At 36.6% G+C, this 23,203-nt stretch overlaps 1 long non-coding RNA gene across 3 annotated transcripts in view; it reads left to right on the forward strand.

The window, feature by feature from the left end:
• Window positions 1–23,203, forward strand: part of LOC134729826 (uncharacterized) — a 298,887-nt gene that overhangs the window by 61,211 nt on the left and 214,473 nt on the right. The window contains exon 2 of one of the 3 annotated variants that reach the window (XR_010111310.1): window positions 16,829–17,054. The exons of the other annotated variants lie outside the window; for them this stretch is intronic. This is a non-coding gene — a long non-coding RNA (uncharacterized LOC134729826). The remainder of the gene's footprint in view (window positions 1–16,828; window positions 17,055–23,203) is intronic. 3 annotated transcript variants of the gene reach the window in all.

Here is a 23,203-nt window from a genome sequence, read left to right on the forward strand (position 1 = left end):
TGGTTCAGTCTCATGGATAGGCCATATGTTAGGCTACAAATGTGTCTTAAAACATTTAAAAATTGAGATAATATCAAGAATCTTCTTGATCACAATGGAATAAAACCAGAAATCAAAAACAGAACAATTTTGGAAATTATACAGGCACATGGAAATTAAACAATATGCTCCTGAATGACCAGTGGGTCAAAGATGAAATTAAGAAAGAAATTGAAAATTTTTTTGAAACAAGTGAAAATGGAATCATGACATATCTAAACCTACAGGATGCAGTGAGAGCAGTCCTAATAGGGGAGTTTATAACTATAAACCACTATGTGAAAAAAAGAAATACTTCAAATAAACAATTTAATGATGCATCTTGAAGAACTAGGAGGGCAAGAGCAAACCGAACCCAAAATTAGTAGAAGAGATAACAAAGAGCGGAAATACATGAAAATGAAATGAAGAAACAACACAAAAGATCAATGAAACAAAAAGTTGTGGTTTTTTAAAAGATAAAACTGACAAACCTCTAGCCAGACTTACTAAGTGAAAAAGAGAGAAGACCCAAATAAATAAAATTAGAGATTTAAAAGCAGACATTACAATTCATTTCACAGAAATCCAAAGAAACATTACAGGCTAATGTAAACAATTATACGCCAATAAATTGTAAAATCTATAAAATATTGATAAATTCTTAGAAACATACAACGTATCTACATTGAGAAAATTCAAAACCTGAACAGACCAGTAATAAGTAATGAGATCAAAGCTGCATTTAAAAGTCTCCCCACAAAGAAAATCTGATGACTCAATGACTGTGCTGCTGAATTGTACCAAACATTTAAAGAAGCACTCATATTATTTCTACTGAAATTATTCCAGAAAATAAAGGATGGAATACTTTCAAACTCATTCTATGAGGCCAGTATTACTCTCATATCAAAGCCAGACAAAAACACATTAAAAAAACTCCAAGTCAATTTCTCTGATGAACATTGAATTGAAAATCCTCAACATTAACTAGCAAACCAAATTCAGTAATACGTTAAAAAGATCATTCATCATGATTAAGTGGATTTATTCCAAGGGGTCAAGACTGTTTTAACATGTATAAATCAATCAATGTGATACACTATAGCAAAAGAATGAAGGACAAAAACCATATGATCATCTCAATTGATGCTGAAAAAAAATTTGATAAAATTCAACATCCCTTCATTATAAAAACCCTCAACAAAATCTGGGTATAGAACAAACAGACCACAATGTAATAAAAGTCAAATACAACAGATTCACAACCAGTATCATAATAAGTAGGGAAAAACCAAAACCTTTAAGATCAGAAACACACGGATACCTGTTTTCACCACTGTTATTCAACGTAGTACTGCAAGTCCTAGCTAGAGCAGTCAGGCTGGAGAAATGCAGGGCATCCAAATTGGAAAGGAAGATGTCAAACTGTTTTTGTTTGCAGATGATATGATCTTATATTTGGAAAAACCTAAAGACACCACCAAAAAACTATTACAATGGGTAAATTCAGCAAAGTTGTAAGAGATCAAATCAACATGCAATCATCAGTAGGACTTCTATATGCCACTAGCAAACAATCTCAAAAAGAAATCAAGAATGTAATCCCATTTACCATAGCTAAAAATATAATTTTTAAACCTAGGAATTAATCCAACCAAAGAAATGAAAGATCTCTATAATGAAAACTGTAAAACACTGAGGAAAGAAATTGAAGAGGACACAAAAACTTGCAATGATATTCTATGTTCATGGATTGGAAGAATCAACATTGTTAAAATGTTCACACTACCCAAAGGTAGTCTGCAGATTAAATGCAATCTCTACGAAAATGCTAATGACATTCTTTACAAAAATAGAACAAAAATCATAAAATTTATATGGAGTCACAACAGACCTAGAATAGCCAAAGTCATCCTGAGCAAAAAGAAGAAAACTGGAGGAATCACACTACCATACTTCAAATTACACTGCAGAGCTGTAGTAAGCAAAACAACATGGTACTGGCATAAAAATAGGCACATAGCACAAATGGAGCAGAATGGAGAATTCAAAAATAAATTAATGCATTTACAGTGAACTCATTTTTGACAAAAGCCAAGAACATACATTGAGGAAAGGACAGTCTCTTCAATAAATTGTGCTGGCAAAGCTGGATATTTATAAGCAGACTCAAAAAACTATACCCTTATCTCTTGCCATACACAAAAATCAAATCAAAATTGATTAACGACTTAAATCTAAGACCTCAAACTATGAAACTAGTACAAGAAAACATTGAGGAAACTCCCCAGAACATTAGAGTGGCAAAGATTTTTTGAGTAATACCCCACAAAAAAATGCATCTAAAACAAAAATGGAAAAATAGATCACATCAATTTAAAAAGCTGTACAGCAAAGGAAACAATCAACGAAATGAAGAGACAGCCCACAAAATGAGATAAAATATTTGCAAACTTCCCATATGACAAGGGATTAATAACCAGCATAATAAGGAGCTCAAACAACTCTATAGGAAAAAAAAATCTAATGATCTGATCAAAACATGGGCAAAAGATTTGAATAAACATTTCCCAAAAGAAGACATACAAATGACAGACAAGCATATGAAAAGGTGCTCAATGTCATTTACCATCAGAAAAACGCAAATCAAAACTATAATGAGGTATCATCTCACTTCCATTAAAATTGCTTTTATTTAAAAGACAGGAAATAAATGCTGGTGAGGATATGGACAAAAGGGCACCCTTACACACTGTTGGTGGGAATGTAAATTAGTATAACCATTATGGAGAACCATTTGGTTCTCCATAAAATCCATAAAATCCAGCAATCCCACTTCTAGGTATATACCCAAAAGAAAGGAAATCAGTATATCAAAGAGATATCTGCACTCTCATGTTTATTGCAGAATTATTTACATTAGCCAAGATTTTTAAGCAACCTAAGTGTCTGTCAACAGATGAATGGATAAAGAAAATGTGGTACATATACACAATAGTGTATCATTCAGCCATAAAAAAAGTCTTGTCGTTGGCAATAAAATGGATGGAATTGGAGGTCATTATTTTCAGTGAAATAAGCCAGGCATGAAAAGACAAACTTTGCATGTTCTCAGTTATTTGTGGGAGCTAAAAATAAAAGCAATAGAATTCATGGAGATAGAGAGTGGAAGTATGGTTACAAGAAGCTTGAAAGGGTAGTGGGGCATTGGAGAGGGGTGTGAGGATGTTTCATGAGTACAACAAATAGAAAGAAAGAATAAGATGTAGGATTTGACAGCATGAGGGTGATCATAGTCAATAATGATTTAATTTTATGTTTTAAAATAATGAAAAGAGTATAACTGGATTCTTTGTAACACAGAGGATAAATGCTTGAGGTGATGAATACTACATTTACCCTGATGTGATAGTTATGCATTGGCTTTCTTTATCAGAATATTTCATGTACCTTTTAAATATATACATCTGCTATGTACCCATAAAAATTTTAAATTACAGAAAAACTGCTGAAGGATATCAGAGACAGCACAATGAAATGGAAAACATTTCATACTCATGGATAGGAAAAATCTATATTGTTAAAATAACCATACTGCCCAAAGCAATTTACAGATCGAATTCTATTTCTATGAAACTAACATGGTTACTTTTCACAGAATTTGGAAAAACTATTCCAAGAGTCATATTGAACCAACAAAGAACCTGAATAGCCAAAGGAATTCTAAGCAAAAGAAGCAAAGCCAGAGGCATCACACTACTTGACTTCCAACTGTACGACAAGAATACAGTAATTAAAACACCATGGTACTGATACAAAAACAGAACCAGACCAATGGAGCAGATTAGGGAACCTAGAAACAAAGCCACACACCTGCAATCATTTGATCTTCAACAAAATTTCAATAACAAACAATGAATAACCTTTTCAAGTAGTGGTGATAGCATAACTGGCTAGCCATAAGCAGAAGATTGAAACTGGACTCTTGTCTTTTTTCATATACAAAATCAACTCAAGATGGATTAGAGACTCAAATGTAAGCCCTAAAGCTGTATAAACCCTAGAAGAAAACCTAAGACATACTATTTTGGACATAGGCCATGGCAACGATTTCATGTCAAAGACTCCAAAAGCAATATCAACAAAAACATAAATTGACAAGTGGGAAGTAATTAAATTAAAGAGGTTCTACCTAGCAAAAGAAATGATCACAGAGTAAACAGTCAACCTACAAAATGGGAGAAATTATTTGCAAACTATGCATTTGACAAAGATCTAATATCCAGAATCCATAAGGAACTTAAATTAACAAGAAAAAACAACCCCATTAAAAATGGGCATAAGACATGAACAGATACTTCTCAAAAGAGGACATACATGCTATCAACAAGCATATGAAAAATTCTCAACGTCACTGATTATTAGAGAAATAAAAATCAAAACCACCATGTGATAACATCTTACACCAGTCAGAATGGCTATTTAAAAGTCAGAAAATAACAAAAGTTTATTAGATTTTGGAGAAAAGGGAATGCTTATACACTGTTGGTGGAAGTGTAAATTAGTTCAGCCACTGTGGAATGTAGTTTGAAGAATTCTCAAAGACAGAAATACCATTCAAGTCAGCAATATCATTTCTGGATATACACCCAAAAGAACACGAATTGTTCTACCATAAAGACACCTGCAGTTGTTTGTTCATAGCAGCAGTATTCACAATAGCAAAGACCTGAAATCAACCTAGATGCTCATCAATGGTGGTCTGGATAAATAAAATATGGTACATATACACCATGGAATAGTACACAGGCATAAAATACAAAACAATGTTCATTTCAGCAACATGGATGCAGCTGGAGGCCATTATTTTAAGTGAATTAATACAGGAACAGAAAACCAAATACCACATATTCTCTTTTGTAAGTGGGAGCTTATGAGGAATTGAGTACACATGGATAAAAAGAAGGGAATTGTAGACACCAGAACCTACTTGAGAGAGAGGGTGGGAGGAGGTTGAGGGTCAAAAAACTACCTGTTGGGTACTATGCTCACTGCCTCATTGCACATCAAATCACAGTGACATGCTATTTACTCACTTAGCAAACCTGCACATGTACCTCCAAACCTAAAATAAAAGTTGAAACAGAAATAGAAAAAGAGTTGTAGAATTTTGAAAGAATATTCCAGCCCATATTTATCAAAATTTTATTATATATGTCAAGCATTGCATACTGGAGTATGAGGATCCAATAATAAACAATAATAAGGAAAAAATAGAGATAGTGTAGGTGCAGGGTAGCTAGGATCATTTCTTTATTAATTTTTCACAAAGAAGATTGAATACACTGTGTTTGGTCATTTATAAAAATAAATACATGTATTAACATAAACCTTCAGATAAATAAATATTTGCTGAAAAGCATTCTGATGAGTAGTATTTACTTATTCATTTAACACATATTTATTACCACATATTATGTGCCAGGTACTTAACTAGGTGCTGGAGAACTGCAATGAATAAGACATACTTGGCTTCTGCCTTTACAGATATTATAGTCTAGTAAGTGAAGACAAACAAGCTTTCTGTAAAGAATGTCATTAGCATTTTTGTAGAGATTGCATTTAATCTGCAGACTACCTTTGGGTAGTGTGAACATTTTAATAATATTGATTCTTCCAATCCATGAACATAGAATATCATTGCAAGTTTTTGTGTCCTCTTCGATTTCTTTCCTCAGTGTTTTACAGTTTTCATTATAGAGGTCTTTCATTTCTTCGGTTGGATTAATTCCTAGGTTTAAAAATTATATTTGTAGCTATTGTAAATGGGATTACATTCTGATAAACAGAAAATTAATGAAAAAACAATCAGTATGATACAAACTGTAAAATGTGTTATGAAGGAAACGTAGGATATAGTGAAAAAGGATGACTAGAGGAGGCCACACACGGTGGTCTGGCCTCTGTGAGATGATTACATTTGAGTTGAGATCTAAAAGATAAGAAGGAACCAACAAAGACAAAAGTTTGGAGCAGGGATAGTGTTCCAGGAAGGAAGATAAGTGCAAGATCCTGAAGAGAGAATGCATTTGGCATGTTGGGAGGATTTAAGGGTAATGCAAATGTGGTGAACAAGGGGAAGAGTAGGAGAGGAATTCAGAAAGGTAAGAAGGATCTTTTAACAAATAAGGAATGTATAATAAAATATGCATTTTATTAATAAATTTCTTTATTTGATTTTAAATGTCTCTCCTCAATCTACACTTTGGGACTTTTACTAAAGTTCCAAATTTCATCCTCATTCCACATATTGGGCCTTTTATCCTTTCAGCATAGGGCAGATGCACTTTGTGTGTTTGCATGAAACTTTATGAACACTGAAATTTGAATTTTATATAATTCTCATGTTTCGCAAAATAGTGTTTTTCTTTTGAAATTTTTAATCATTAAAAAATGTTAAAACCGTTATTACCTTGCAGGCACTACAAGAACAGGTGGCAGAATTTGGCCAATACATTATATCATGCAGAACCCCTTGTGTCCTCATTTGTATAATAGGCCTCTTTTGATGAAGGGAATGGCTGACTTTTTTTAAAAAAAATTGAGGTATAATTAACACATAAAAATGTATTTATGGCCAGGCGCGGTGGCTTACGCCTGTAATCCCAGCACTTTGGGAGGCTGAGGTGGGCGGATCACCTGAGGTCGGGAGTTTGAGACCAGCCTGACCAACGTGGAGAAACACCATCTCTACTAAAAGTATAAAATTAGCCAGGCATGGTGGTGCATGCCTGTAATCCCAGCTACTCGGGAGGCTGAGGCAGGAGAATCGCTTGAACCTGGGAGGTGGAAGTTGCGGTGAGCTGAGATCACGCCATTGCACTCCAGCCTGGGCAACAAGAGTGAAACTCCGACTCAAAAAAACAAAAAAACATGTATTCATATTTTCATATATCTATACATTGTGAAATGATTACCACAATCAAGCTAATTAACATATCACTTCACATAGTTACCTTTTTTGGTAGTGAGAATATTTAATATCTGTTCTTTTAGCAGATTTTGAGTACACATTACAGTATGATGAACAATGTCACAATGCTGTTCATTAGATCTCTGGAACTTATTCATAGTGCATAACTGAAACTTTGTTCTTTTTACTCAATATCGTCCCATTTCCCCCAGCCCCTGATTACCACCATTCTTCTCTATGATTCTATGAGTTTGACTTTTTTAGATTTCACATATAAGTGAGATCATGCAGTATTCGTCTTTTGTGGCTTGCTTTTTTCACTTTTACTTAGCATAATGACCTCCACTTTTATCTACGTTGTCACAAATAACTTTATTTTTAAGGCTAACTAGTAGTCCATTTGTGTACACACACACACACACACACACACACCCCATGTTTTCTCGATTCCTTTGGCAGTTCGGCATGTTTTGTGGTTTCATATGAACTTTAGGATTTTGTTTTTGTGTTTCTGTGAAAAGTGCCTTTGGAATTTTCATAGGGATTGCATTGAATCATTAGATTGAGTTGTACTGACATTTTAACAATATTAATTCTAATCTATGGACATGGGATATCTTTCCATTTATTTGTGTCATCTTCAATTTCTTTCATCAGTGTTTCATAGTTTTCGGTGTACAGGTCTTTCACCCACTCAGTTAAGTTTATTCCTGAAGAATTTATACTTTTTGTCATTATTATAATTCTTAATGTCTCTTTCAGAATTTGTTCTTAGTGTACCAAAATGCAATTGATTTTCTATGTTGATTTTGTATCCTGAACTTTACTGAATTTGTTTATTATGTCTTAGAGTTTATTTGGTGGAGTATTTAGAGATTTTTATGTATAAGATAGGTCATCTGCCAACAGAGACAATTCTACTTTTTACTTTATGATTTTGATGGCTTTTATTTCTTTGTCTTGTCTACTTGCTCTGGCTAGGACTTCTATACTGTGTTGAATGAATAGTGGTAGCAGAAGTGAACACCTTGTCTTGTTTCTAATCTTAGAGAAAAAGTCTTCAGCTTTTCACCGTTGGGTATGATGTTAGTTGTGGGCTTGCTATATATGCCTTTATTATGTCAAGGTACATTCAGTCTTGGTAAATGTATGCCTGGGAATGTATTCATTTCTTCTTTGCTCTTCAATTTGTTAGCATTTAATTGTTCCTTGGAATTTTTGTGGTATCAGTAGTAATTAGTTTTATTTATAATTTTATTTATTTTACCTTCATTCTTTTTTCCTTTTTAAATGTAGGTAAAGTTAACTGTCCTTTCTACCCCTTGCAATGCATCCTTCGTGTGTGTGTGTGTGCTCCACAAAAGTGCTATAATCTCTCAGTGACTTCCCTATCTCTTGTAATTGTATTTTCATGCATAGATAATTGTTCAAATGGATGTTTTGTGAGAAAATTAGCACTGGAAACTCCTATTCCGCCGTCTTGCTTGTGAATGCACTTTAATTATGTGTACTGGCTAAAGTTGACTCAAATTTTATTCTGAATGTTAAAGGGTAGCCATTGGAAGGTATAAAGAAAGGGGGAGATATTATTTGATTTATGTTTTAAGATCACTTGCACTGCTAAGTAGAGTTGAAATTGTGGGAGACGAGAGTAGAAGCAGGGAGACCTTTTGGAAGGGAATTGCACCAGTCCAGGAGCCTCTTTATATAGTAAGGACAAGGAGAGCTCTATCATTTTCCAGAGATGACTATTATTTGTGCTGGATTGGCTGGGTTTTTTTGGTCTACATTATAATTATGGGCTGTCCTTCCATGGTAGAAGGCATTGATGATCTGATGGTTGGAGTGGTTCAAAGGGGGCATTCTGCTTTGCTTTCTCACTCTCTCTTACATTCTCTCTCTCTCTATATATATATAGATATACATGTAGAAAGATAGACACACAGACATGTTTCTGTCTTTCCCTCTCCTTTTTCTCCTTGCCTTCTGTGTTTCCATTCTCATTTTGATTTGTCCTCAATCCCATATAAGTAGTATTTCCGTTTTGTGGCTTTTCAATTACCCTCTTAACTATGAAAAATGTAGGGAACATTATCCAATATTTGTATTTGGAAGATCTCACCACTATGGTTTCTAGTTTCCCTTCTGCAGACATACAGACATATGTACAAGTTGATGTTTTTCCGTCTTTTAACAATTAGTGTGGAAAAGGCTGCATTTCAAAGAACAGGTAACCTTCTTTTAAAAATTTTGTGTATACTCGTTATTTTCTTTACAAAAATCTCATCAGGAGGAAATGTATGCCAGCATATGTTTTCTGATTTCTTTTTTTTGTTATTGAAAAGTATAGTTAATGTACCATAAAATTCACCCATTTTAAGTTTGATGAGTTTTGGTGAAAGTAGCCACAACCAGTTTGAAATTTTTGAGCACTTTCATCATAGTGAAGTCTTCAGGAGGATGTCTTTGAAGACCACATGCCTCATTGTTTTACATTTTTTAAAGGAAACTTAGATGCATACCTAGAAACAACCTGAGTTTTTATTATTAAAAAACTCATGCTTAGGTTAAGCTGAAATTGCCTCCCTATAAGTTTTGTCCTGGTCCTGTACTTTGTCTCACATTGTAATAGTAAGGACAGGCAGCAATATAAATAAGAGCATATAAATGTTATCAGTTCTAGGAGATAAACATATTAAGGATATAGTGAGGTTACAAAGAAGGCAATCATATATCTACAGAGGCAAAGAGGGGTATGGCTTAAGGAATGTTTGGATCTGTCTTAAAAGATAAAAATTGGACTTGGGTAGACTGCAGACTTGGCATATTTTATACAGAGGACACATGATAACCAAGACAAAGAGTAATGATATAATTTGGCTTAGTTCAAGAACTTGTAATCAGTTCCATAAATCTGAAGCATATAGGGCGAGAGAGAGAGAGATGTGCAGTAATCCCTTGTTATCCAGTTTTACTTTGGGCAGTTTCAGTTCCCATGGTCAACCATGGTCTGAAAATATTAAGTGGAAAATTCCAGTAATAAAAAATTCATAAGTTTTAAATTGCATACTGTTTGGAGTGGTGTGATGAAATCTTGCACCATCCCACTCTATCCTTCCTGGGATGTGAATCATCTCTTTGCCCAGCTTATCCATGCTGTGCACGCTACCTGCATCCTAGTTGCTTAACAGCTTTCTCAGTTCTCAGAACGAGAAAAGTAAAACATAGTATGTATGAAGTTTGGTACTATCCATGGTTTCAGGCATCCACTGGGGGTCTTGGTACATATCCCACATGGATACAGAGGCACTCCTGTAGGGAAATATAAAAAGGGAGGATGCCAAATCACAGAAGACTTTGTATGTTTTGATTGGTACCTTGTACTATCTTTATAGATAATAGATAGACATTGATGAATTTTCAGCAATTGGTATGGCCAGCTTTAATAAGATTACTCTTTGTGAAGCAGCAATATAAAGGCTGTAATGGAAGGACTGAAGCTGAGGTCAGAAAGACTGATTAGGAAAACACTGCAGTGATCTTGCAAGATATGGCTTCCAAAACAAAAAAGCAAATGCTGTGGGAATGGAGAAGAAGGGTTAGTTTTGAGAGACGTTTTGAAGTTGATTCAACAGGATTTGATGACAAACTGGATATGGGAGGTGAGTGAGAGAGAAGTTAAAAATGACTCCCAGATTTTTGACTATGTGTAGGTCTGCCATTCACTGAGATGGGAATACCAGGAAATAGAGTAGGTTCTGTGATGCTTCTTTTTCAATATTTATCAATTTAGAAATAGTATAGGCCACCAGAAAGGGCTATTTAGAGCTTGAACAGGGCCAAGGCAGAAAAAGTTTTAAGGTGCTAGTTAGTATACCATTGAAGTTAGTCTACCATTTAAGTGACTGCAGGCCAGAAAGGAGGCAAGTGAGGCTTTGAATGGGCTGATGGATCGAGAGAACACATATGTGCTGAGGAACTGGAAATCAGTATAAGGATGAAAAGGAGTTTCAGTGGGGAAAGATCAGTGGGAGAAGTCAAGAGGTCAGAATGATAGGACTATGTAAGAATTGTTTCAGACAATAAGAAAATAAACTCACATTTACTGAGTGCTTGTTGTGAGTCACATGCCACAAGTGTTACCTCATTTAATACTCAGGTCAGACATCAACTTCGCTGAGCTTCAGGTAATTAATGTCTCAAATGGGGACAATATGATCACACATAGGGAATAGAGGAGGGTAAGGTTTGGAGATAGGATTGGGAGAACAATTAATTTAATTTGGGTCATGTTGAGTTTGAGAGGCATCTGTGTTCTGACAGGTCAGTATAAACTGATACATGCAGTGACATCCATTCTGATTGGTCAGTGCATGTACCTTATCAATTAAATATTCTGAATATTGTGCTTTTTCCTGGTTTATTAACCGTGCATAATTTGATGCCACTATGGTAAAGGACAAATGACTATAGATCCTGTATTTTAGGTCCTGCTTAATGATTCCTGGGCTAAGAGACATGGTTAAATCAATTGTCCCTAATGCAACTAAAGCCTGGTTCCTCACTTTGTGCCCTATAAGGAGGCATTATGGATGATGTGTGGACAGAGTATGCACTTTGTGCACAAATTATGTACCTAATAAGTGTGCGAACTGTTATTTGCCTTAAAATCTTAGGCTTCTCCCCCCTCCATAGCATATGACCTCCTTTTACAGTTTGAAGTCTGAGGTAAAATTATTTTAAGTAGGCCGGGCCCGGTGGCCCACGCCTGTAATCCCAGCACTTTGGGAGGCCGAGGCAGGTGAATCACCTGAGATCAGGAATTTGAGACCAGCCTGGCCAACATGGTGAAACCCCATCTCTACTAAAAATACAAAATATAGCCAGGCTTGGTGGCGTGTGCCTATAATCCAAGCTACTTCAGAGGCTGAGGCAGGGGAATGGCTTGAACCCGGGAGGCGGAGGTTGCAGTGAGCCGAGATTGCACCATTTCACTCTAGCCTGGGCGACAGAGCAAGACTCCATCTCAAAATAATTAAAAAAAATTATTTTAAGTAATACCAACGTTCAAAAGTAGGTGGTTCAGGGGATACTGTAATCCACTTTAGTTCTCTGGACAAGAAAATAGGTTCTAAAGAACAACAGAAAGTTTAGTGGTCACAGTTTGTGAACTGAAGTGCTTAATTAGGGCTACACTATTGGCAGCAGTGTATACATATTCACATGCCACTGCTTTTATGAAACCCCAACTCCTCAGGATACTTTCATTTCAGTCTTTTTTCTTTTGAAAATATCAAACAACAAATTGAAAATATGAGAGAAAGAAGTCTATACTTTGGTGGTATTAACCTTTCCTTCTAAGACGAGGAAATTACCTTGAAGAAACATTTCCTTCTTGCACAAGGATTATCACCAAAATTATGATTGGAATTCAATTTCTAGTAAGATAAACAAGGATATTTCTAGAAGTTACTACAGAGCATGGAACAATGAATTAACCTCAAATTCACCATCTTTCCCACAGCCTTCTTTGGGTGGAATCTTGGAAAGCATAAAGCACTGTGGAGAAGGGATGGACAGATGGGCTATGGAGCACTGTGGAAATGCTGCACAGGCTGAACAATGACAACAATGTATACTTACTAGAAACAGGAAAAGACTGGGAACAGGCAGAACAATACTGTACCCTGAAGCAGACATCCTTCCTTTGCTCCACCCACCTATTCAGGTGAAAGCAGCTAAGCTAAGTTTGAGGGTAGCACAGCTTTTGGAATACTTGGAGGCTCTGGGCTTTAGGGCTTTTTTTCTGGCTTTGTTATTTTGGTGGGACTTGGTGAAAGAAGAGCAAGAAGGGCCATAATGGAATCCAGAGGACAGGAAGTAAGAGCTGGCTGATTTGAGAATGATAGTGACTCTAGGTCACCAAGTTCATATTACTGAGGAAGGAAAGCAAGCAGGGATTCAGTAGAGATACTCTCCAGGAATAAAGAATGTGCATTTTCCTGGTATTCTCCTCAGAGTGATATATTAAAGCAAGTTAAGCAGGGCAGGAGAGTTTTAAAACCTAACATTAATGTTTTGTAGTACAATTGTGAACCATTGGTGTCAAGGGGTTCTGGTGTCTTACTTCTACAACCAACGTCATCTCAAGTCCTATCAATTAAGGTCAGAGGCCATAGAGCTTTCTGTAGTCAGGCTGTACCACAGCTTCTCCTAAGACTATCTTAAAACTCTTAAATCTGTCCTATTTACTCTGTCTCCACTGCCTCTTTCCTAGGTCAGGCTGTCATTATTTCACTCACGATTTATTGTAATATCCTTCTAACTGATCCTTCTGCCTCTGACCTGATTTCTTCCAATGTTACTCTACATTGGCTGTCAGAATAATTTTTCTAAAATGGAGATAGCATAGCTATTAAAATGGTTAAAATTGGGGGTTCTGGGGTTGGTCTACTAGAGCTAGTATCTTAGCTCAGCCACTTACCTTGAATAAGTTGCCTAACCTCCCTTTCAACCATCACATTTGTAAAATGAGGATTGTAATATTATCACCCCCACAGAGTTAAGTGAGAATTAAAAGAATCAATTTCAACAATTTAAAACAGTGTCTTACACAGCAAAAATGTTCTATATGAAAGCTATTGTTATATTAAAAATCTGACAATGCAACTTTTCTGTCTCCCTGTCAGAGGTCACAAATATAAATGCTTACAGTGCTATTCATTCATGTAAGGTAAATGAATGAAGTAGGCAGGCAAATGCATTATTCATCTAAAGGGGACAGCCTATACTTATCACACAAAGTTGAGGTTTTAGCTTTGCCAGATCTTATTTTTCAAGTCAATGTGGAAATCTATGTTGTTGTCGTATAACTTTTTATTAGTGTTTTTTAAATCTGTGGTAGAAAAAGTATCCTACCTAAAATTAGAAAACTACTTTCTGGCTCATGGGTCTCCAGTTTGCAACCTCTGAGTGATTAAAATCCAAATTCCTTAATACTGAATTTGATACCTTACTTTTTATTCCATTTTTATATTTTTTGTAGGTGATGGATATTTTTATTACTTTGTGGTGATGGAATCATGTGTATGCATATTTCTAAACTTATTAAAATTCTATATATTAAATATGCTCAGTTTTCTGTACTGAATTATACCTAAATAAAGCTGATTATAAAAGAACAGAAAAGGAATAGGTTAACCGTTTTGTTTCTAAGCTACTCCACATGGTTTTCCAAGTACAGTCTAATTTCATCCACATCAAAGCCTTACCTAACTAATGCCACCAACTTCATCTCTTAGTATTATTCAAGAATTATACTTCATTCTACTCAGAACAATTTCAATATCCTGCAAACATACTGCTCTACTCCATGTCATACTTACAATTACTTTACTCCAATTATTTAGAAATACCATTTCTATTTGTGGTTGATAATAACTTCCTACACATAGTCTTGCCTAAATTTTTAAATAAATAGCTTTAATGGTACAAGTGGGTTTTGGTTACATGCATTAATTATATAGTGGTGAAATCTGGGCTTTTTGTGTACCTGTCACATGGATAGTGTACACTGTATGCAATAGGTGACATTTTATCCCTAGCTCTCTTCCAGTATCCCCCCTTCTGTGGCTTCATTGTCTATTATACCACTCTGTATGCCTTTGTGTACCCATGGCTTAGCTCTCACTTATAAGTAAAAACGTGATATTTTGTTTTCCAGTCCTGTGTAATTACACTTGGGATAATGGTTTCCAGTTCCACCCAAGTTACTACCAAATTCATTATTTCATTCTTCTTTATGGCTGTGTAGTATTCTATGGTATATGTGTATATATAATGATATATATATATGGTGTGTATATATATAATGATATGGTATATGTGTATATATAATCTATGGTATATGTGTATATATAATATATATATTAAGGAATTTGGATTTGTTTTTTTCTTCTCTTCAACTTTTTAAGTTCTGGGGTACATGTGCAGGATGTGCAGGTTTGTTACATAGGTAAACGTGTGCCAGGGTGGTTTGGGGCCCAGATCAACGCATCACCCAGGTATTAAGCCCAGCATCCATTTACTATTTTTCCTGATGCTCTCCCTCTACCCACTCACCTAACAGGTCCCCACGTTTCCGAGTGTTCTCATCATTCAGCTCCCACTTATAAGTGAGAACATATGGTATTTGGCTTTCTGTTCCTGCATTAGTTTGCTGAGGATAATGGCTTCCAATTCCATCCATGATCCCTGCAAAGGACATGATCTCATTCCTTTTTGTGGCTGTATAGTAGTCTATGGTGTATATGTACATGGTGTATATGTATCACATTTTCTTTACCCAGTCTATCATTGATGGGCATTTGTGTTGATTGCATGTCTTTGCTATTATGAATAGTGCTGCAATGAACATATGAGTGCATGTATCTTTATAACAGAATGGTCTATATTCCTTTGGATATATAACCAGTAATGGGATTGCAGGGTCAAATGGTATTTCTGCTTCTAGATCTTTGAGGAATCGCCACACTCTCTTCCACAATGGTTGAACTAATTTACATTCCCACCAAGAGTGTAAAAGTGTTCTTTTTTCTCCACGACCTTGCTAGCATCTGTTGTTTCTTGACTTTTAATCGCCATTCTGACTGTTGTGAGATGGTATCTCACTGTAGTTCTCATTTGCATTTCTCTAATGATCAGTGATGTTGAGATTTTTTTTCATATGTTTCTTGGTTGCAGGAATGTCTTCTTTTGAGAAGTGTCTGTTCATGTTATTTGCCCAATTTTTAATGGGATTGTTTGCTTTTTTTTTTGAAAATTTGTTTAAGTTCCTTGTAGATTCTGGATATTACACCTTTGTCAGATAAATAGATTGCAAAATTGTTTTCCCATACTGTAGATTGTCTGTTCACACTGATGATAGTTTCTTTTGCTGTGCAGAAGCTTTTTAATATAATTAGATCTTATTCATCAATTTTTGCTTTTGTCACAATTGCTCTTGATGTTTTCGTCATTAAATATTTGTCTGTGCCTATGTCCTGAATGGTATTGCCTAGATTTTCTTCTAGGACTTTTATAGTTTTTGTTTTTACATTTAAATCTTTAATCCATCTTGAATCAATTTTTGTGTAAGGTGTAAGCAATTTTTAATTCTTTAATTTTCTGCATATGGCTACCACATTCTCCCAGCACCATTTATTAAATAGGGTGTCTTTAACCCATTGCTTGTTATTGTCAGGTTTGTCAAAGATCAGAATGGTAGTAGATGTTCTGTCTTATTTCTGAATTCTCTATTCTGTTCCATTGGTCAATGTGTCTGTTTTTGTACCAGTACCATGCTGTTTTGGTTACTGCAGCCTTGTAGTATAGTTTGAAGTCAGGTAGCATGATGCCTCCAGCTTTGTTCTTTTCACTTAGGATTCCTTTGGCTATTCAGCCTCTTTTTTGGTTCCATAAGAATTTTAAAAGGTTTTTTTTTTTCTTTTCTAATTTTGTGAAAAATGTCAATGGTAGTATAATGGGAAGAGCATTGAATCTATAAATTACCTTGGGCAGTATGGACATTTTCACAATATCAGTTCTTCCTATTCAGGAGCATGGAATGTTTTTTTCATTTGTTTGTGTCCTCTCTGATTTCCTTGAGCAGTGGTTTGTAGTTCCCCTTCAAGAGGTCCTTCGCTTTCCTTGTTAGCTTTATTCCTAGGTATTATATTCTTTTTGTGGGAACTGTGAATGGGGGATTATTCAGGATTTGGCTCTCTGCTTGCGTGTTCTTGGTGTATAGCAGTGGTAGTGATTTTTGCCCATTGCTTTTGTATTTTTGTATTTCAGATTTTGCTGAAGTTGCTTATCAGCTTAAGAAGCTTTTGGGCTGAGATGATGCGGTTTTCTAGATATAGGATCACTTCATCTGCAAACAAAGATGATTTGACTTCCTCTCTTTATATTCGAATACCTTTATTTCTTTCTCTTCCTGATTGCCCTGGCCAAAACTTCCAATACTATGTTGAACAGCATTGGTGAGAGAGTGCATTCTTGTCTTGTGCCAGTTTTCAAGGTGAGTGCTTCCAGCTTTTGCCTATTTGGTGTGATATTGTCTGTGGATTTGTCACAAATGGCTCTTATAAATTTGAGATATGTTCTTTCAAAACCTACTTTATTGAGAGTTTTTAACATGAATAGATGTTAATTTTTATCAAAGGTTTATTCTGCATCATAATCATATGGTTTTTCTATTTAGTTCTGTTTATGTGAGGAATTACATTTATTGATTTGTGTATGTTGAACCAACCTTGCATCCTGAGGATGAAGCCAAATTGATCATGGTGGATAAGGTTGTGCCTAGTCAGTCCCAGTATGAGAACCTGGATATTTTAGCTGAAGATGTTTAATTCACTTGCCACTTTCATTCTTCTCTGTGAGTGCTGCAGACCGCAGCTGCTTCCAATTGACCATCTTGACCTCATGTATCTTCTTTTGAGAAATGTTTGTTCACGTTATTTGCCCACTTTAATGAGATTATTTGATTTTTTCAACTTTTATTTTAGGTTCACAGAGTTAATGTACAAGTTGGTTACATGGGTAAATTGCATGTCATGGGAGTTTTGTGTATACATGATTTTGGCACTCAGGTAATGAGTATAGCACCAGATACATAGCTTTCTGATCCTCATCTTCTCCCAGCCATCACTCTCAAATAACATGTAGTATCTGGTTTTCTGTTTTCTCTTAATTTGCTTATGATTTTGGCCTCCAATTCCATCCAAGTTTCTGCAAGGGGCATGATTTTGTTCTTTTTTAATGCCTGCATAGTATTCCATATTATATATGTACCATATTTTCTTAGTCCACCATTGATGAGCATCTTGGTTGATTCCATGTTTTTGCTATTGTGAAGAGTGCTATGATGAACATGTGTATGTATGTATTTTTATGGTAGAATGATTTCTATTCCTTTGGGTACATACCTAGTAATGAGGCTGCTGGGTCAAATGGTAGTTCTGTTTGAAGTTTCTTTTTTTTTTAATTTTAATTTTATTTTTATTATAATTTCAGTTTTAGGGTACATGTGCACAATGTGCAGGTTTGTTACATATGTATACATGTGCCATGTTGGTGTACTGCACCCATTAACACTTCATTTAACATTAGGTATATCTCCTAATGCTATACCTCCCCCCTCCCCCCACCCCACAACAGGCCCCGGGGTGTGATGTTCCCCTTCCTGTGTCCATGTGTTCTCATTGTTCAACTCCCACCCATGAGTGAGAACATGCGGTGTTTGGTTTTTTGTCCTTGCAATAGTTTGCTGAGAATGATGGTTTCCAGCTTCATCCATGTCCCTACAAAGGACATGAACTCATCATTTCTTATGGCTGCATAGTATTCCATGGTGTATATGTGCCACATTTTCTTAATCCAGTCTATCATTGTTGGACATTTAGGTTGGATCCAAGGCTTTGCTATTGTGAATAGTGCCGCAATAAACATACATGTGCATGTGTCTTTATAGCAGCATGTTTTATAATCCTTTGGATATATACCCAGTAATGGGATGGCTGGGTCAAATTGTATTTCTAGTTCAAGATCCCTGAGGAATCACCACACTGACTTCCACAATGGTTGAACTAGTTTACAGTCCCACCAACAGTGTAAAAATGTTCCTATTTCTCCACATCCTCTCCAGCACCTGTTGTTTCCTGACTTTTTAACGATCGCCATTCTAACTGGTGTGAGATGGTATCCCATTGTGGTTTTGATTTGCATTTCTCTGATGGCCAGTGATGATGAACATTTTTTCTTGTGTCTTTTGGCTGCATAAATGCCTTCTTTTGAGAAGTGTCTGTTCATATCCTTTGCCCACTTTTTGACGGGGCTCTTTGTTTTTTTCTTGTAAATTTGTTTGAGTTCATTGTAGATTCTGGATATTATCCCTTTGTCAGATGAGTAGATTGCAAAAATTTTCTCCCATTCTGTAGGTTGCCTGTTTACTCTGATGGTAGTTTCTTTAGCTGTGCAGAAGCTCTTTAGTTTAATTAGATCCCATTTGTCAATTTTGTCTTTTGTTGCCATTGCTTTTGGTGTTTTAGACATGAAGTCCTTGCCCATGCCTATGTCCTGAATGGTAATGCCTAGGTTTTCTTCTAGGGTTTTTATGGTTTTAGGTCTAACATGTAAGTCTTTAATCCATCTTGAATTAATTTTTGTATAAGGTGTAAGGAAGGGATCCAGTTTCAGCTTTCTACATATGGCTAGCCAGTTTTCCCAGCACCATTTATTAAATAAGGAATCCTTTCCCCATTTCTTGTTTTTCTCAGGTTTGTCAAAGATCAGATAGTTGTAGATATGTGGCATTATTTCTGAGGGCTCTGTTCTGTTCCATTTGTCTATATCTCTGTTTTGGTACCAGTACCATGCTGTTTTGGTTACTGTAGCCTTGTAGTATAGTTTGAAGTCAGGTAGCATGATGCCTCCAGCTTTGTTCTTTTGGCTTAGGAATGACGTGGCAATGTGGGCTCTTTTTTGGTTCCATATGAACTTTAAAGTAGTTTTTTCCAATTCTGTGAAGAAAGGCATTGGTAGGTTGATGGGGATGGCATTGAATCTTTAAATTACCTTGGGCAGTATGGCCGTTTTCATGATATTGATTCTCCCTACGCATGAGCATGGAATGTTCTTTCATTTGTTTGTATCCTCTTTTATTTCATGGAGCAGTGGTTTATAGTTCTCCTTGAAGAGGTCCTCCACATCCCTTGTAAGTTGGATTCCTAGGTATTTTATTCTCTTTGAAGCAATGATGAATGGGAGTTCACTCATGATTTGGCTCTCTGTTTGTCTGTTATTGGTGTATAAGAATGCTTGTGATTTTTGCACATTGATTTTGTATCCTGAGACATTGCTGAAGTTGCCTATCAGCTTAAGGAGATTTTGGGCTGAGACAATGGGGTTTTCTAGATATACAAACATGTCTTCTGCAAACAGGGACAATTTGACTTCCTCTTTTCCTAATTGAATACCCTTTATTTCCTTCTCCTGCCTCATTGCCCTGGCCAGAACTTCCAACACTGTGTTGAATAGGGGTGGTGAGAGAGGGCATCCCTGTCTTGTGCCAGTTTTCAAAGGGAATGCTTCCAGTTTTTGCCCTTTCAGTATGATATTGGCTGTGGGTTTGTCATAGATAGCTCTTATTATTTTGAGATACGTCCCATCAATACCTAATTTATTGAGATTTTTTAGCATGAAGGGCTGTTGAATTCTGTCAAAGGCCTTTTCTGCATCTATTGAGATAGTCACGTGGTTTTTGTCTTTGGTTCTGTTTATATTCTGGATGACGTTTACTGATTTGCATATGTTGAACCAGCCTTGCATCCCAGGGATGAAGCCCCCTTGATCATGGTGGATAAGCTTTTTGATGTACTGCTGGATTCGGTTTGTCAGTATTTTATTGAGGATTTTGCATCGATGTTCATCAGGGATATTGGTCTAAAATTCTCTTTTTTTGTTTTATCTCTGCCAGGCTTTGGTATCAGGATAATTCTGGCCTCATAAAATGAGTTAGGGAGGATTCCCTCTTTTTCTATTGATTGGAATAATTTCAGAAGGAATGGTACCAGCTCCTCCTTGTACCTCTGGTAGAATTCGGCTGTGAATCCATCTCGTCCTGGACTTTTTTTGGTTGGTAAGCTATTAATTATTGCCTCAATTTCAGCTCCTGTTATTGGTCTATTGAGAGATTCAACTTCTTCCTGGTTTAGTCTTGGGGGGGTGTATGTGTCCAGGAATTTACCCATTTCTTCTAGATTTTCTAGTTTATTTGCCTAGAGGTGTTTATAGTATTCTCTGATGGTAGTTTGTATTTCTGTGGGCTCGGTGGTGATATCCCCTTTATCATTTTTTATTGCATGTATTTGATTCTACTCTCTTTTCTTCTTTATTAGTCTTGCTAGTGATCTATCAATTTTGTTGATCCTTTCAAAAAACCAGCTCCTGGATTCATTGATTTTTTGAAGGGATTTTTGTGTCTCTATTTCCTTCATTTCTGCTCTGATTGTTATTTCTTGCCTTCTGCTAGCTTTTGAATGTGTTTGCTGTTGCTTCTCTAGTTCTTTTAATTGTGATGTTAGGGTGTCAATTTTAGATCTTTCCTGCTTTCTCTTGTGGGCATTTAGTGCTGTAAATTTCCCTCTGCACATTGCTTTGAATGTGTCCCAGAGATTCTGGTATGTTGTGTCTTTGTTCTCATTGGTTTCAAAGAACAACTTTATTTCTGCCTTCATTTCATTATGTACCCAGGAGTCATTCAGGAGCAGGTTGTTCAGTTTACATGTAGTTGAGCAGTTTTGAGTGAGTTTCTTAATGTCACTGCTGGTGAGGAGTTGTGTTCCTTTGCAGGAGGAGAGGCGCTCTGATTTTTAGAGTTTCCAGTTTTTCTGCTCTGCTTTTTCCCCATCTTTGTGGTTTTATCTACATTTGGTGTTTGATGATGGTGACATACAGATGGGATTTTGGTGTGGATGTCCCTTCTGTTTGTTAGTTTTCCTTCTAACAGTCAGGACCCTCAGCTGCTGGTCTGTTGGAGTTTGCTGGAAGTCCACTCCAGACCCTGTTTGCCTGGGTATCAGCAGTGGAGGCTGCAGAACAGCAGATACTGGTGAGCAGCAAATGTTGCTGCCTGATCATTCCTCTGGAAGTTTTGTCTCAGAGGAGTACCCGGCCGTGTGAGGTGTCAGTCTGCCCCTATTGGGGGATGCCTCCCAATTAGGCTACTTGTGGGTCAGGGACCCACTTGAGGAGGCAGTCTGTCCATTCTCAGATCTCCAGCTGCATGCTGGGAGAACCACTACTCTCTTCAAAGCTGTCAGACAGGGACATTTAAGTCTGCGGAGTTTTCTGCTGCTTTTTGTTTGGCTATGCCCTGCCCCCAGAGCTGGGTTCTACAGAGGCAGGCAGGCAGGCCTCCTTGAGCTGCCATGGGCTCCATCCATTTGGAGCTTCCTGGCCACTTTGTTTACCTACTCAAGCCTCGGCAATGGCAGGCACGCTTCCCCAGCCTCTCTGCCGCCTTGCAGTTTGATGTCAGACTGCTGTGCTAGCAATGAGTGAGGCTCTGTGGGCGTAGGACCCTCCAAGCCAGGTGCGGGATATAATCTCCTGGTATGCCGTTTGCTAAGACGATTTGAAGGGTGCAGTATTAGGGTGGGAGTGACTCGTTTCCAGTTGCCATCTGTCACCCCTTTCTTTGTCTAGGAAAGGGAATTCCGTGACCCCTTTCACTTCCTGGGTGAGGTGATGCCTCGGCCTGCCTCGGCTCACGCTCGGTGCACTGCACCCACTGTCCTGCACCCACTGTCTGACACTCCCTAGTGAGATGAAGCCGGTACCTCAGTTGGAAATGCAGAAATCACCCGTCTTCTGCGTTGCTCACGCTGGGAGCTGTAGACTGGAGCTGTTCCTATTCGGCCATCTTGGCTCCACTGATCTGTTTTAAGTTTCTTGAGAATTCTCCAAACTGCTTTCCACAGTGGCTAAACTTATTTACATTAACACCAGCAGGATATTTATTCCCTTTTCTCTGCAACCTCACAAGCATATGTTATTTTTTGTCTTTATAATAATTGTCATTTTGACTTGTATGAGATGTTATCTTATTATGTTTTTGATTTTCATTTCTCTAATGATTAGTGATGCTTAGTATTTCTTCATATGCTTCTTGTCCACTTGTTTGTCTTCTTATGAGAAGTGTCTGTTCATGTCTTTTGCTCATTTGTTAATGTGGTTGTTTTGTTTTTGCTTGTTAATTTGTTGAAGTTCCTTATAGATTCTGGATATTAGACCTTTTTGGATTCATAGTCTGCAAATATTTTCTTCTGTTGTGTAGTTGGTCTGTTTACTCTCTTGATAATTTATTATTCTTTGCAGAAGCTGTTTAATTAATTAGGTCTCAATTATCCATTTCTGTTGTTGCTATAGATTTTGGAGTCTTCATCATGAAATATTTTTCATGGCCTATGTTCAGAATTATATTCCTAGGATTTTTCCTAGAGTTTTTATAGTTTTACGTTTTGCATTTAAGTCTTTAATTCACATCGAGTTTATTTTTGTATGTGGGGAAAAGATAGGGTTCACTTCAAATATTCTGCATATGTCTAGCCAGTTATCCCAGTACCATTTATAGAATAGGAATTCATTTTTCCATTGCTTCTTGTT

Source organism: Pan paniscus, chromosome X, assembly GCF_029289425.2.
Source record: "Pan paniscus chromosome X, NHGRI_mPanPan1-v2.0_pri, whole genome shotgun sequence".
NCBI classification, from domain to species: Eukaryota; Metazoa; Chordata; class Mammalia; order Primates; family Hominidae; genus Pan; species Pan paniscus.